Source organism: Ambystoma mexicanum, chromosome 7p (genome assembly GCF_040938575.1).
Source record: "Ambystoma mexicanum isolate Mex_15411 chromosome 7p, UKY_AmexF1_1, whole genome shotgun sequence".
In the NCBI taxonomy this organism is placed as follows: domain Eukaryota; kingdom Metazoa; phylum Chordata; class Amphibia; order Caudata; family Ambystomatidae; genus Ambystoma; species Ambystoma mexicanum.
In genome coordinates, this window is record NC_090939.1 from 84,792,529 (window position 1) to 84,804,790 (window position 12,262).

The 12,262-nt window shown below is 50.9% G+C and overlaps 1 protein-coding gene across 6 annotated transcripts in view; it reads right to left on the reverse strand.

Moving 5' to 3' along the window:
- The window catches only part of STXBP5L (syntaxin binding protein 5L), a 3,950,894-nt gene that overhangs the window by 3,266,905 nt on the left and 671,727 nt on the right, over window positions 1-12,262 (reverse strand). The gene's annotated exons all lie outside the window — the stretch shown is intronic.

The following is a 12,262-nucleotide window of genomic DNA, read 5'->3' on the forward strand; positions in this document are numbered from 1 at the left end:
TGGAGTCTGTTGCCTGCTGTTGTTGCTCCATCTGCCTTTCAAGGGGGAGAATGGAAGTGGCCACCCTCTCCATTGCCTGAGCCATCATTTCAACTGATGCTTCCTGTTGTGCTGTTAAACCGTACATGGAGTTTTCCCATACAGTATTGCCTGGTGGCATACGGCCACCGCGTCGGCGGGCACCATACCTGTTTGGAGCAAGGCGATCTGCACCTTGCTGTGCTGGCACTGCCTGAGGCTGCAGGACTGCATTCCCCCTCTGATCTGCTGGCCCAGGAACAGGATCAGATGTTGTGGAGTGTGACCCTGCATCCGTAACCACCAAAGGCGGACTTACCAACACTGACATCCCCATAAAGGGTTCTACCCCTGGTGCAGGTGGGTTGGACAGAACAAAATCCCTGCCAGAAACACTCACCTGCGACAGCACATAAGTCTCATCATCCGATTCAGCACCTGAATCATAGAGATCTGGGGAGGTGCAACCAGAAACACCCCTGGACAGTATGGTCTGCAGTAAGATTTGGTTTTCACCCACCACCACACCACGTCCTCCACTGGTGCCCAGTCGTGCCTGAGATTCCTCCTGGGTCTGCACCATCTCCTCCACCTCAACAGCATTAAGTGCGTCATCATCTGCAAAAACATGAAAGACAACAAATGTAAACAGGCATGAGCACCACAGCACACACATAGGCCTGACAAGCCAGAGATCCAGTACATGAATTACACATGACTATAACCCTGGCATGAATGCACTGTCAATGATTTGGAAGGGGAGGCAAAAAGCAGACACTGAGGACACCAAGATGGACAAGCAACACGTGCTGCATGCTGGGTAGCACTGGCATCACACATTAGCCTCTGAGTGGCATGTCCAATACACATACATGACACATGCCAGCACATAGATGCCATGTAGCATAGCCATGGTACATTTCACAAGTACAGCCATATGTCAGTGAATGAGTACTGTCACCCATCCATGTGAGATGGACATGATGAGATGAAAAATGCAAAATAGTGTGTCAAAATACGAATGTGCCACACACTGCAACACATCCAGTGCACAATGATACAATGATACAGTTATGGCATGTAATTGGATACATCAATGGTTGGTCACTTCAACATGACACGAAAAGACTATCATGTTCCACATACAAACAGGCCCCAAAATTCTTTGTGAGCAGGCCCTTACTCAATCAGCCTGAATGGTCTAATCATTCCCATAACAAGGTAATACATGTGGCCCAATGTGGGGTGTAATCAATGACAGAAGCATGTCACGTGTGGCATTAGGGCTGAAAAATGCGTTTGAAAAATGGGAGAACTGAAACAATCAGGCTGAATGAACACAGAAAAATTCTGAACAATGTTGCTGCAAGATGACAGTTCAAAGGCAACTGCAGTAATGTTGCGCTAATTGGCTACTGTGGTCAGAAGGGATACTGTCATACCCAAATCCAAGGGCGCTGAATGTTTTGGAGGAAGCACATGGGTGACCCATACCACTCAGGACTACACACCCTCACATGAAACTCAATCTGAACACGTCACCAATGCAACATATACACACATGCATGGGCACTCACCGGACAATCCTTCGTAATCAGGTAGGTCTCTCATGCCTTGGATCTGTTCCTCTGTCACGAAGGTTCCAGCAACAGACATGTTCAGTGAGTTGGTTGTCCACTCGTGGAGACCCACAGCCAGTCACCAGAGTAGAGGCATGATTTGAGGCCAGCTTGTTCTTTGCTCTGCGTTTCAGGTCATTCCACCGCTTCTAGCAATCATCAGCTTCACAAATCCAAGGGCACTAATGTGGTCCGTGATGGTCTGCCAGTGTGCCCTACTTTGACCAGGTGTGGACTTGCACCCTGCAGTCACCAACATTTTGCGGCTATGTGCCGACACATAGGCCACAAGTGCATCAAGTTCGGCGTTATTAAAGCTAGGCTTCCTTGACGTGCCGGAGTGTGTAGCCGTATCTGGGGTCTCAGCCTGTAGTGCCACAGCACCCTTCTTCTTCAAAGGTGGTGCGGATCCTGAGTGGCTTACGCCGCTCTTGTCAGTAGGGGCAGAAGCGCAGGTGGACTGGGTAACAGAAGCCTGTAAAGGCACAATAACCATAGGTCTTGGTGCAGGCATTGGCTGCAGGGTGATGTTGGCAGGGCCAACATCGGTTTGATGGACCTGGACCGACACTGTCCCAGCTGGGAGACTCGGAGCTGGGGTGGATTGAGCTGCAGCTGCCCCTGCAGCCTCCCCACTCTGGCTACTTCGGGCAGCAGATGACATTTCTGCCCCAGATCCACGTGGCATGGTGACAGCAACTTTCACTGCCACACGTGGCTTAGATTTGCTGACCTGGAAGTCAGCCTGGGAGTCATCCTGTGCCGGTTCAGGTGCCAAAATGGGCCGGTCCAACAAGGGCTGAGCTAGGATGGTGTCAGCTACGTTTCCCACAACCATTGGGGGAGGGGGGCATGGGTGTCCCCGATTGGTCCTCCACACACAGGGCTCTAGGGGCACCCTGCAAATCCTGGCCACGTCCCCTACCGCACCCACCAGGCCCACCTTTTGGAGGTCGGCCACCTTTGCCTCCCTTACTGCTTGGTCGCCTCCCAAACATGCCACTGATGTTGTTGTGCATATGGGAGTTGCAGTAAACAATTGTCCTGGTCAATTGGGGTGAAAGGGGTAGGGTACTAGATGGAATTCGTACCCTAGTGCTCTGGCAAGGCTGTATGTGACCCCTGGGGGAAGATGACGGGTCACGCAAACGCACAGGCACCCCAAAAACAAAAGCACACGTGCACGCAACCCCTGGTAGAACACGTGCGTGGAAAAATAAACCCGCACTACGCTGTGGCACCCAGAAACACAAAAATAAGCGTACGCGTGTTACACGCAGCCCACAATGTCCTCTGAAGGGGTACGCGACACACGGGGGCAACTAAAACTGGTAAATACGTGCGCGACTCACCGTCTGCCTTGAAAAAGAATGTGAAAAAGACGCAAATGTGCGCGTTGGCAACACCCCTGCCAAAAGAAGAAAAGAACGCAGTCTGAGGAAACGGAGTACGAACTGGAAACGTTGTGAAGTAATCGCGTGTGAACCGACAAGAAGTACAAGATACACCCGCTCGCTCTCCACAAAAGGCACATACAAGGAAATAGCGTGATACTCGTACCTTTTAAGCCAGCCCACACGTGAAACGTCGCTTACGCTCTAAGGCCCTTTCCTCCAATAGCACGGTGACGTGAAGTTTTATCACGTGCTGATTCACTATGCACCCGTGTTGTGGGCAACGCCTGCGTGCCTAACGTCGCTTACGCGCTAACGGCCTTTCCTCGAATTACACGCTGACGTGCAATTTTTCACGTGCCAAATCACTCCGTATCAAGCTGGCCACGCGAATACACACGGAAGACCACGCTCCTGCCCAAAAGGCCATTTTCCTGCCCCCCAGATCCCCAAGCACGCTCCCCCCTCTCAGCTGCTGCTGTTGCCTGACTGCCTGCTGCCCACGTGCCCTGCTATTTGCTGCCTGCATGTCAGTCAGGGGTGCAGTTGCTGTGACCACCCCTGCTGGAACTGAAGACTCCCGACTGAGATACCATCGCTCCACAGCCCAGCCCCATGACCCAGTTGCCCACCCACACCTGCCTCTGGGGTTGCCATGTCGGGCACAACACCATCTGACACCACAGGCAACCCCCAGCCGGAGAGGCAGAGGGCCACCAGCTTCAGTGCCAGGGAAGTTGGTGTCCTGGTGGAGCAAGTCCTGGGGCAGTGTGATGCCCTCTTTGGAAGTTTGTGCGCTGACAATGAAGGACGGACCAGGATCTGGATGGACATCGTGACTGCCATCAACGAGGAGGGGGTGGCAGTCCGCGACATCAAACATGTCTTGAAGGCAGTGGATGCCAAGGGGCGCCGGGGCCACCTGTCGGACCACCAAATGAGGGTCCTGGAACGCACACGCCCAGCGCTCCACGTCAAGGTCCTTGAGAGGCAGACCCATCTGGAGTCAAGCGGTAAGTGTACATGCATTCTGATTGGACGCTGTGTGTGTTGTGGTGTGCCAGTAGTGTGCAGGTTGCACATGTGTTTTTGTAGGGTCATGTATGGATGTGTATGTACAGGGGCGTGAGGCTGACACATCTGAGTCCTCTCATGTGTGAGACACATGGATGGTGTATGTGTTGGTAAGCATGCAGGCCAAATGCAGGTGTGCAAGCACACATGTTTGAATTACTGTGTATGTATGTTGGCATGGTTGTGGTGTCACACATGGATGGTGGTTCCAGCTGCATGTATCTGCACTGTGTGCATGTGTGTGTATTTGACAAGTGTATTTGAGAAGTGTGCAACTGTGATGCAACATGGATGCATGTGACACTGACATGTAGAAAGCTGAATGGCAGATGTGACATGGATGGCGATCTCATCACTGCGACAGTTGGTGGAGATGTACACATGCATGTAAGTGTGGTGGCCTGTGTGCATGTGTTGTGCACTCCCCGAGTTTCATGTGACATTAGGCCCACCTTCAGCTGCTCGTGCTGTTTGTGTATGGATGCTGCTGCCTGGTGCAATATTCCTGTTGAATTGCTCATGTGTGTGAGTTGAAATGACATGTGTGTTGGGGAGTGTGATGCCATGCCTGAAGTTTGACACTGACACTCATGTACAACTGTCATGTGTGTATCAGTCCATTGTCCAGTGCCCTGATGCCTGTGTTCTATCTCTCCCTGTCTGCAGCGTCAACTGATGAAGAGGGCAGAGAGGGTGCTGTGGAGCAAAGCGGCAGGGATCTCACCACCAGCCGGAGACGCAAGGCCCAGCTCCCCTCCCAGGTTGCCATCTTGTCGGGGAGTGAGGAGTCTGGTCCCGCGTCCCAGGCCGCAGCTGCCGAGGGTAGGTCCAAGAGGCAGAGGTTGGAGGTGGGCTCCTCGGCAGCAGAAGGGGCATCTGAGACCCCACAGGGTCCGACGGAGGAAGATGGCACGGAGACATCCAGGTTGGTGGGGGGTTTGGTGGAAGAGGAGGCCGTGGAAGGGACACACACGGGGTCTGGAGGTGGGGCTTCCACTGGTGCTAGTGATGCAGTGCAGGGACAGGAGGCAGCACAGGCGGCTGCGGAGGTGCCTGTGTGTAATCCTGTCCCCGCTCCTGTGACTGCATCATCCCGCACCAGCAGGGATGCCTACGTCCAGACCCGTTTTCAGGGAGGGGATCCGCTTACAACAACTGGCCTTCCTCTCCCTGTGGACGTGGCTATCCGGGACCAGGTTGAGCCTGTCCTGAGTGGGATGGCGTTGCGTCAACGGGGCATGCAAGGTGACCTGCAGTGTTTTTGTGAAGACACTGCACGTCATCTCGAATGCCTCATTGACCGCATTGACCTACTGGGACTGGTCACCAGGGCTGGATTCCTCCGTATGCTGGACCTTGTTCTGACCCCCTCCTCACCTGAACACCCTACGCGCCAGTCGTCCTCCATGCCATCTTCTCACCCATGTATCACCAGGGTACCCTGTGGAGCTGCCTCTGACCCAGCGGCCAGGCTGGTGGGGGACACAACCCTGCCTCAGTCGGGAGTCGGACGTCCAGCAGGAGTGGCCACCACAACAACTGCACCCCAGCCAGAGGAGGACGTACAGGCAGCAAGAGCAGGGGCACAGGCACAGCAGCAACAAGGTGGGAGCCATGATGGCTTGGGGCCATCAACATCGGAGGGGCAGGCATCGGCCAGAGGGCAGGAGGACCCAGGATTACAAGTGTCTTCCGTGTGGCAGCGGTTGGGCTACGCCATAGATGCGGAGCGGCGGCGGGCGGAAGAGGCACGGCTCACAGTAGTCAGGGCAGAGAACTCCATGTGGAGGGCACTGAGGCGGGCCAAGTGCCTCGAGGCAATTCGCAGGGAGTTGGAGGTCAACATGTCATCATCCCTGCGAACCCTCGGGGCCATGGAAGAGGACCGCCTCCAGGACATCGAGCAGGAGTTCGATGATGCCCTCGCCCGGGAAATCGGGAAGTGAGCCATTGGACTAGCCTGCCGCCATTGTATATAGTTTGTAGTTTTAGGTTTCCTTGATCTTTTTCATTAATTTGGGGTGCTTGTACTATGCCCCGCCTTTTTGTATATAGTTCTTTATTAGGTCGTTTTTTTGCTAGGTTTCATTTCATTCGTTGGGCTCATGGACCCTGGATTACTTCTTTGTACATAGTTGAACAGTCGATTTATCTATTATTTTACTCACCATGGATCAATGGATTTTACTGTTTCAGTTTCCTTTGGATTTGATTTGTTGGCCGGAGATTTTGGACACATTTTCATTTCGAAATTCATTTGGATTCAGACTTCATGATTTTCTGTTTGTGTTTTGGACTTGCTGCATTTCATCTTTTTTTGATACTTTTTTTCATGTTTTCATTTCATGACATTATTTCTCTGTACAATACATTTTATTTTATTACTTTGATGTGTGGTATTCTCTTATTGGTTTCATGCATGTCACGGTGTAGGTTTTCACAATCACCAGCACCCATCATGGGTTTGTGAAAAGACATGTGTTGATGTACATTCTTGCCATTTGGGTTGTATCATGTAATGGCCATTTCAATGTGGAGTGGATGGGATACTTGGTTGGGTCTTTGCGTGCGGTGGGATTTGGGAGGCCATGAGGCACATGATTGTGGATCATGATGATGTGTTGGGGGGACAGGAGTCCAGCCCTGAGCCTCACTGCTGGGTGGGTGGGGGTACAGGGGGACGTGAGTCGGGGCCTGCTGGCAGGTGCCCGTCAATGCTGGGTGGGTGGGGGTCCAGGGGACATGAGTCGGGGCCTGCTGGCAGGTGCCCATCAATGCTGGTTGGGTGGGGGTGCTGGGGGACATGAGTTGGTGATCACTAATGCAAGGTGACATGTGGGCTGGCTGGAGGGCATGCTGCATGTGGAACATGACCAGGGGTGCAGGGTAGTGCCCTGTGGTGTGGGCTGCCTGCATGGGCCATGGAGGGGGTAGAGGGCACACCTGGGAGGACCACACTGCCAATTCACGTGTGGGACTCCCCGCGCACCCCACTGGATACACGTACCCCGCTCTGACAGCGAAATCACGTGTGAAATTCCCCCGAACCCCAGTAATACACGTACCCCGCTCGCACAGGACCAATCGCGTGTGAAACTCCCCGCGAATCCCAGTAATACACGTAACCCACTCGCACAGGGCCAATCGCATGGGAAACTCCCCGCGAACCCCAGTAATACACGTACCGCGCTCGCACAGGGCCAATCGCGTGTAAAACTCCCCGCGAACCCCAGTAATACACGTACCCTGCTCGCACAGGGCCAATCACGTGCGAAACTTCCCGCGAACCCCAGTAATACACGTACCCCACTCGCACAGGGCCAATTGCGTGTGCAACTCCCCGCGAACCCCAGTAATACACGTACCCTGCTCGCACAGGGCCAATCACGTGCGAAACTTCCCGCGAACCCCAGTAATACACGTACCCCACTCGCACAGGGCCAATTGCGTGTGCAACTCCCCGCGAACCCCAGTAATACACGTACCCTGCTCGCACAGGGCCAATCGTGTGCGAAACTCCCCGCGAACCCCAGTAATACACGTACCTCGCTCGCACAGGCCAATCGCGTGTGAAACTCCCCGCGAACCCAGTAATACACGTACCCCGCTCGCACAGGGCCAATCGCGTGTGAAACTCCCCATGAACCCCAGTAATACACGTACCGCGCTCGCACAGGGCCAATCGCGTGTAAAACTCCCCACGAACCCCAGTAATACACATACCCTGCTCGCACAGGGCCAATCTCGTGCGAAACTTCCCACGAACCCCAGTAATACACGTATACCGCTCGCACAGGCCCAATCGCGTGTGAAATCCCCGCAAACCCCAGTAATACACGTACCCCACTCGCACAGGGCCAATCGCGTGTGAAACTCCCCGCGAACCCCAGTAATACACGTACCCCGCTCGCACAGGGCCAATCGTGTGCGAAACTCCCCGCGAACCCAATAATACACGTACCCCGCTCGCACAGGTCCAATCGCGTGTGAAACTCCCCGCAAACCCCAGTAATACACGTACCACGCTCGCACAGACCCAATCGCGTGTGAAACTCCTCGCGAACCCCAGTAATACACGTACCCCGCTCGCACAGGGCCAATCGCGTGTGAAACTCCCCGCGAACCCCAGTAATACACATACCCCGCTCGCACAGGGCCAATCGCGTGTGAAACTCCCCACAAACCCCAGTAATACACGTACCCTGCTCGCACAGGGCCAATCGCATGCAAAACTCCCCGCGAACCCCAGTAATATATGTACCCCGCTCGCACAGGACCCATTGCATGCGAAACTCCCCGCGAACCCCAGTAATACACGTACCCCGCTCGCGCACACGTACCCCGCTCGCATAGGCCCAATTGCGTGTGAAACTCCCCGCGCAGGGGAGTACATGTATTCGGAGGGGTGCGCGGGGAGTTTTACAGGCATTTTCGTGGTTGGGGGGCTGTATGCTGGTCCACTGGCCTGTGCACCATGTACGGGATTTGTGCTCTGTGCATGGCACACGGGAGGGGTTGCGGGAGTAACTGGCGCTGCTGCAGGGTCGCTGCGCCACTCTGCGCCACGGCTGGTTTTGGATGTTGAAATCCATGAGTACGCTGTGCGCGGAAATGGATTTTGGTGCACACGGCTGGTGCAGACTGTCGCACGCACACACTGTGCGCCAGCCGCGTGCGCCACTTGTGCACTGAATTCTATGAATTACCCCCATAGTTTTGCTCTGTTCATTTTTATTAACACAGCCAATGATAGCAAACCAAACTACAGACCCACTGCTTCAGCAGGGGTTGCAATTAACAACTCTAAAACTCACTGCCAAATCGTACTCTCAAGGCGATTAGCCCACACATTCCTTTCAGTAAAAGAGCATTCGAGCGCATAAGCTATGCTAGCAACCAGTTTTTGCTTGTATAATAAGATTATACCACTGAAGCAGCATCCACAATCGTTCAAACAAAGTTCTGGATTAAGAGCATGATAGCAGCTGTCTGTGTATGCCTGTTTTTCAACAACTGTGCTTCCGCCCTCTGGGAACAGATCTTATTGTCCAAATAACAATAATAATCAATACTATGCATTTAGCCAGTCTTCAGCAAAATTCTCTGCTTATTTCTCAGAACTTTACCAAATCTCATGAACTTTGATTTTGACATATTCACTGTCATTCCATTTACCTCAGCATATTCTATAATTGCCCGTGGCGCTTCTAGTAATTCTGAGGTAAGTACAATCAAAAATAACCAGATCATTTGCGTAGGCGAAATATGAAATGTTGAAACTTCCTAAACGGGGTGGAAAGTTCCACTTATCTCAGAGAAAATCATCAAGATCCGCCATACAAAGTTTAAACAATACAGGGATGAGCGAGCGCCCCTGCTTCACACCCCTTTCAATCAGAATTGGAACTAATAATTCACCTTGTCCATATAAACGAACCCTCGCCACATTATTTTCGTACAGCAATTGGCAAGCACACAACAGATGTCCAAGCATATGGAGCTTTTCTAACTTGGCCCACACTATAGTGCCATCCATTGCATCAAACGCCAAAGCAAAATCAATAAACAGGACATGCAAAGGGGGAGCAGATTTTACTCTTGCCTGATATATCAGCCCATTCACTAGACATATATTATGCGCCGTTGCCATCCCAAAGTGGAAACCCGTCTGAAAACAGCACAAAACATAATTTTTAACAATCCTCTTGTTTGTAATTTGAAGCAGCAAATTGGCAGAAATTTTACTAGCAACATTCAGGAGCAAAAGTAACCTGTAATTACCTGGATCTCCTCTACTCCCCCTCTTAAATACGTGAAAAATATGTGGCGTTTTCCAGGAACTAGGGACGCTATCACTTTCAATCACCAGATGGAACTACCACTGCAGAACATTAGCCCACGTTTCAGTATTGGCCTGCATTATCATATTGGGCCCTCTGGCTCAAGATGTTTTGAGGCTCAAGATAATCTCCCCAAGTTGATATTTATGAATTTCTATTTTAAAGCATGTCTAGAGATAGTCTTTTAATCAAAGATGTTCAATAGCACTTTGCAATCTCCTTTCTTGATTACAGTATATAGCTTTTGTCAGACCTTATTTCTTGCTGATCGTTAATAGCATTTTATCCAATTTCCATGACAATTTTTCAAACACCTTAACTCCCTTTGCTTATCACAAAGGTCCAGCGTTGAACAATTAACCTTCCTTAGAGATTGACCTAATACTCTTTCGATCTCTAATGACCTTGTCATAACGATGGTCATGAATGCCATCTAGCTGTACTGTGCAAAAGTTTCTCGAAAATGGGAATTTAGTGGTAATCAAACTTATCCAATCTTGGGGCAAACTTGGAGCAGCAGCAGAGGTGCAGAGATAGTGTGGGGGCATTTCTGTCCTGGTGTTAAGTGGGTTGGACATGAGCCTAAAATGCTGGCAAGCCTCCAGATTGGCCAGCGATGCCTGCTGACTGAACAAACGCAACCCTGAGATCATGAGTGTTCTCCTGCCAAGGAGAAAACAAGATGCATGTAGTACCTGCTTTAAGAGTGTCCCTTACAGTAAAGCGCTACACCATAGACCACTGCTGCACAAGCAAGCCAATAAGATTGGGAGTGGGGGCATTAGGAGTTGTGCAAGTCTCACCGCAGTTTCATAGTGCAGGTAACTGACATAATGCCTAGCTACATCTGAGAATGGCCAAGTAACCACCTTTGGTTGACCCGGAAATACTTTCAAGGTTCTGAGCAGGACACTTGCTGGCATTCTGTTCTATTGTCCCGTGGAGGGTATTGGGGGAGAGTTCAAGTCTCCTATGTCTTCAGGTGAAGACACAACAAGAGTTCAACCTCATGTCTTCCTCGGGCTCTGAGTCACCTGGGAGGGGCACACCTTGCTCACCAGGTGGCGAGGGGAAGATGAACATTTAATCTCTATTATGTTTCAATCAGGCAGGTGGCTAATCAATGATACACTAAATCAGGCATAACTTGCAAACAAGTCCCGCGGGCTGCCCTACCTGCAATACTCACCAGACACACCTTGCATCTCTGTTATGTGGCCTTTGCGCTTCAGAACAAGTGAAAAGCTGCCCCAGCTGAGAAAAGGGGGGCCACCCAGCAAGGTCAAAATTGCCCTAAACCAATAGAAATGCTTGCTTACCATTTCTCAAGCAGGTGGATTTTTTAAATGACAGTTCCCAAGCAGTAAGAAGGCACTTCTCCAAGAGGTTCATTTATTCTGGAAGCATTGACATTGATTTTCTGATTGATAAAACAATTTTTCAAATCAGGCCCATAATGTTTACTAACAGATAGCATTGCCACACAGTTTTGTTTTTCTGTGTCTTTATGATTTGACTGAAAAGCTGCATAATGCACAGAAGATCTTTTTAGGCATCATTTTGCATTCATATACTTGTATTTGTCCGTTCCAAATAGGGAAAACAAAGTTACTGTCATACTATTTTTGGTTCACAATAAGTATTTATATATTTCAGTTTACAATGCGATTTGTGTACAAAGTCCTGTGAACACAGAGGACAGTGCTCAAAATCCATGAGCACTGCCCTCTGTGTGTTCATGTGATTTTGCTTGAACTTTGGATTTCTAACTCCCCATTGCCGGCAGTGGGTAACTAGAAATCCGAAGTCCGAGCAAATCCCGTGAACACAGAGGACTTTGCTCATGTGAGCACTGTCCTCTGTGTGTTCGTAGGATTTTTTTTGCACTTTGGATTTTTGGCTCCCCTCTGCCGGCAACATAGCGTATGCCGGCAGAGGGGAGCTAGAAATCCTGAATGCGAGCAAAATCCTGCAAACACACAGAGGGCAGTGCTCAGGACGGAAAGGATCTCAGGCCTAAAGACCCTGAGATCTTCTGTGATGAGAGCACTGTGGGGTTTCATGTCTTATTTAAGTTTTTTATATGAACACTTTACAGGTGGTTTAAAAGCGGTGGGGAAGGAAAACAATGGAAAGGGAAAGCATGACGGACAAAAATAGAGATGGGGTGAGCCAGACAATTTATGTGTGAAGCCGAGCACAATCAGTTGGATTGCGGGACCATGTGGGCAAGCATCTGCATTACCCTTCTCAGCTAAACGAGGCAATCATTGAGCCAGTCAGCGTTTGAGCACTGCATGACATGCATCACAACATT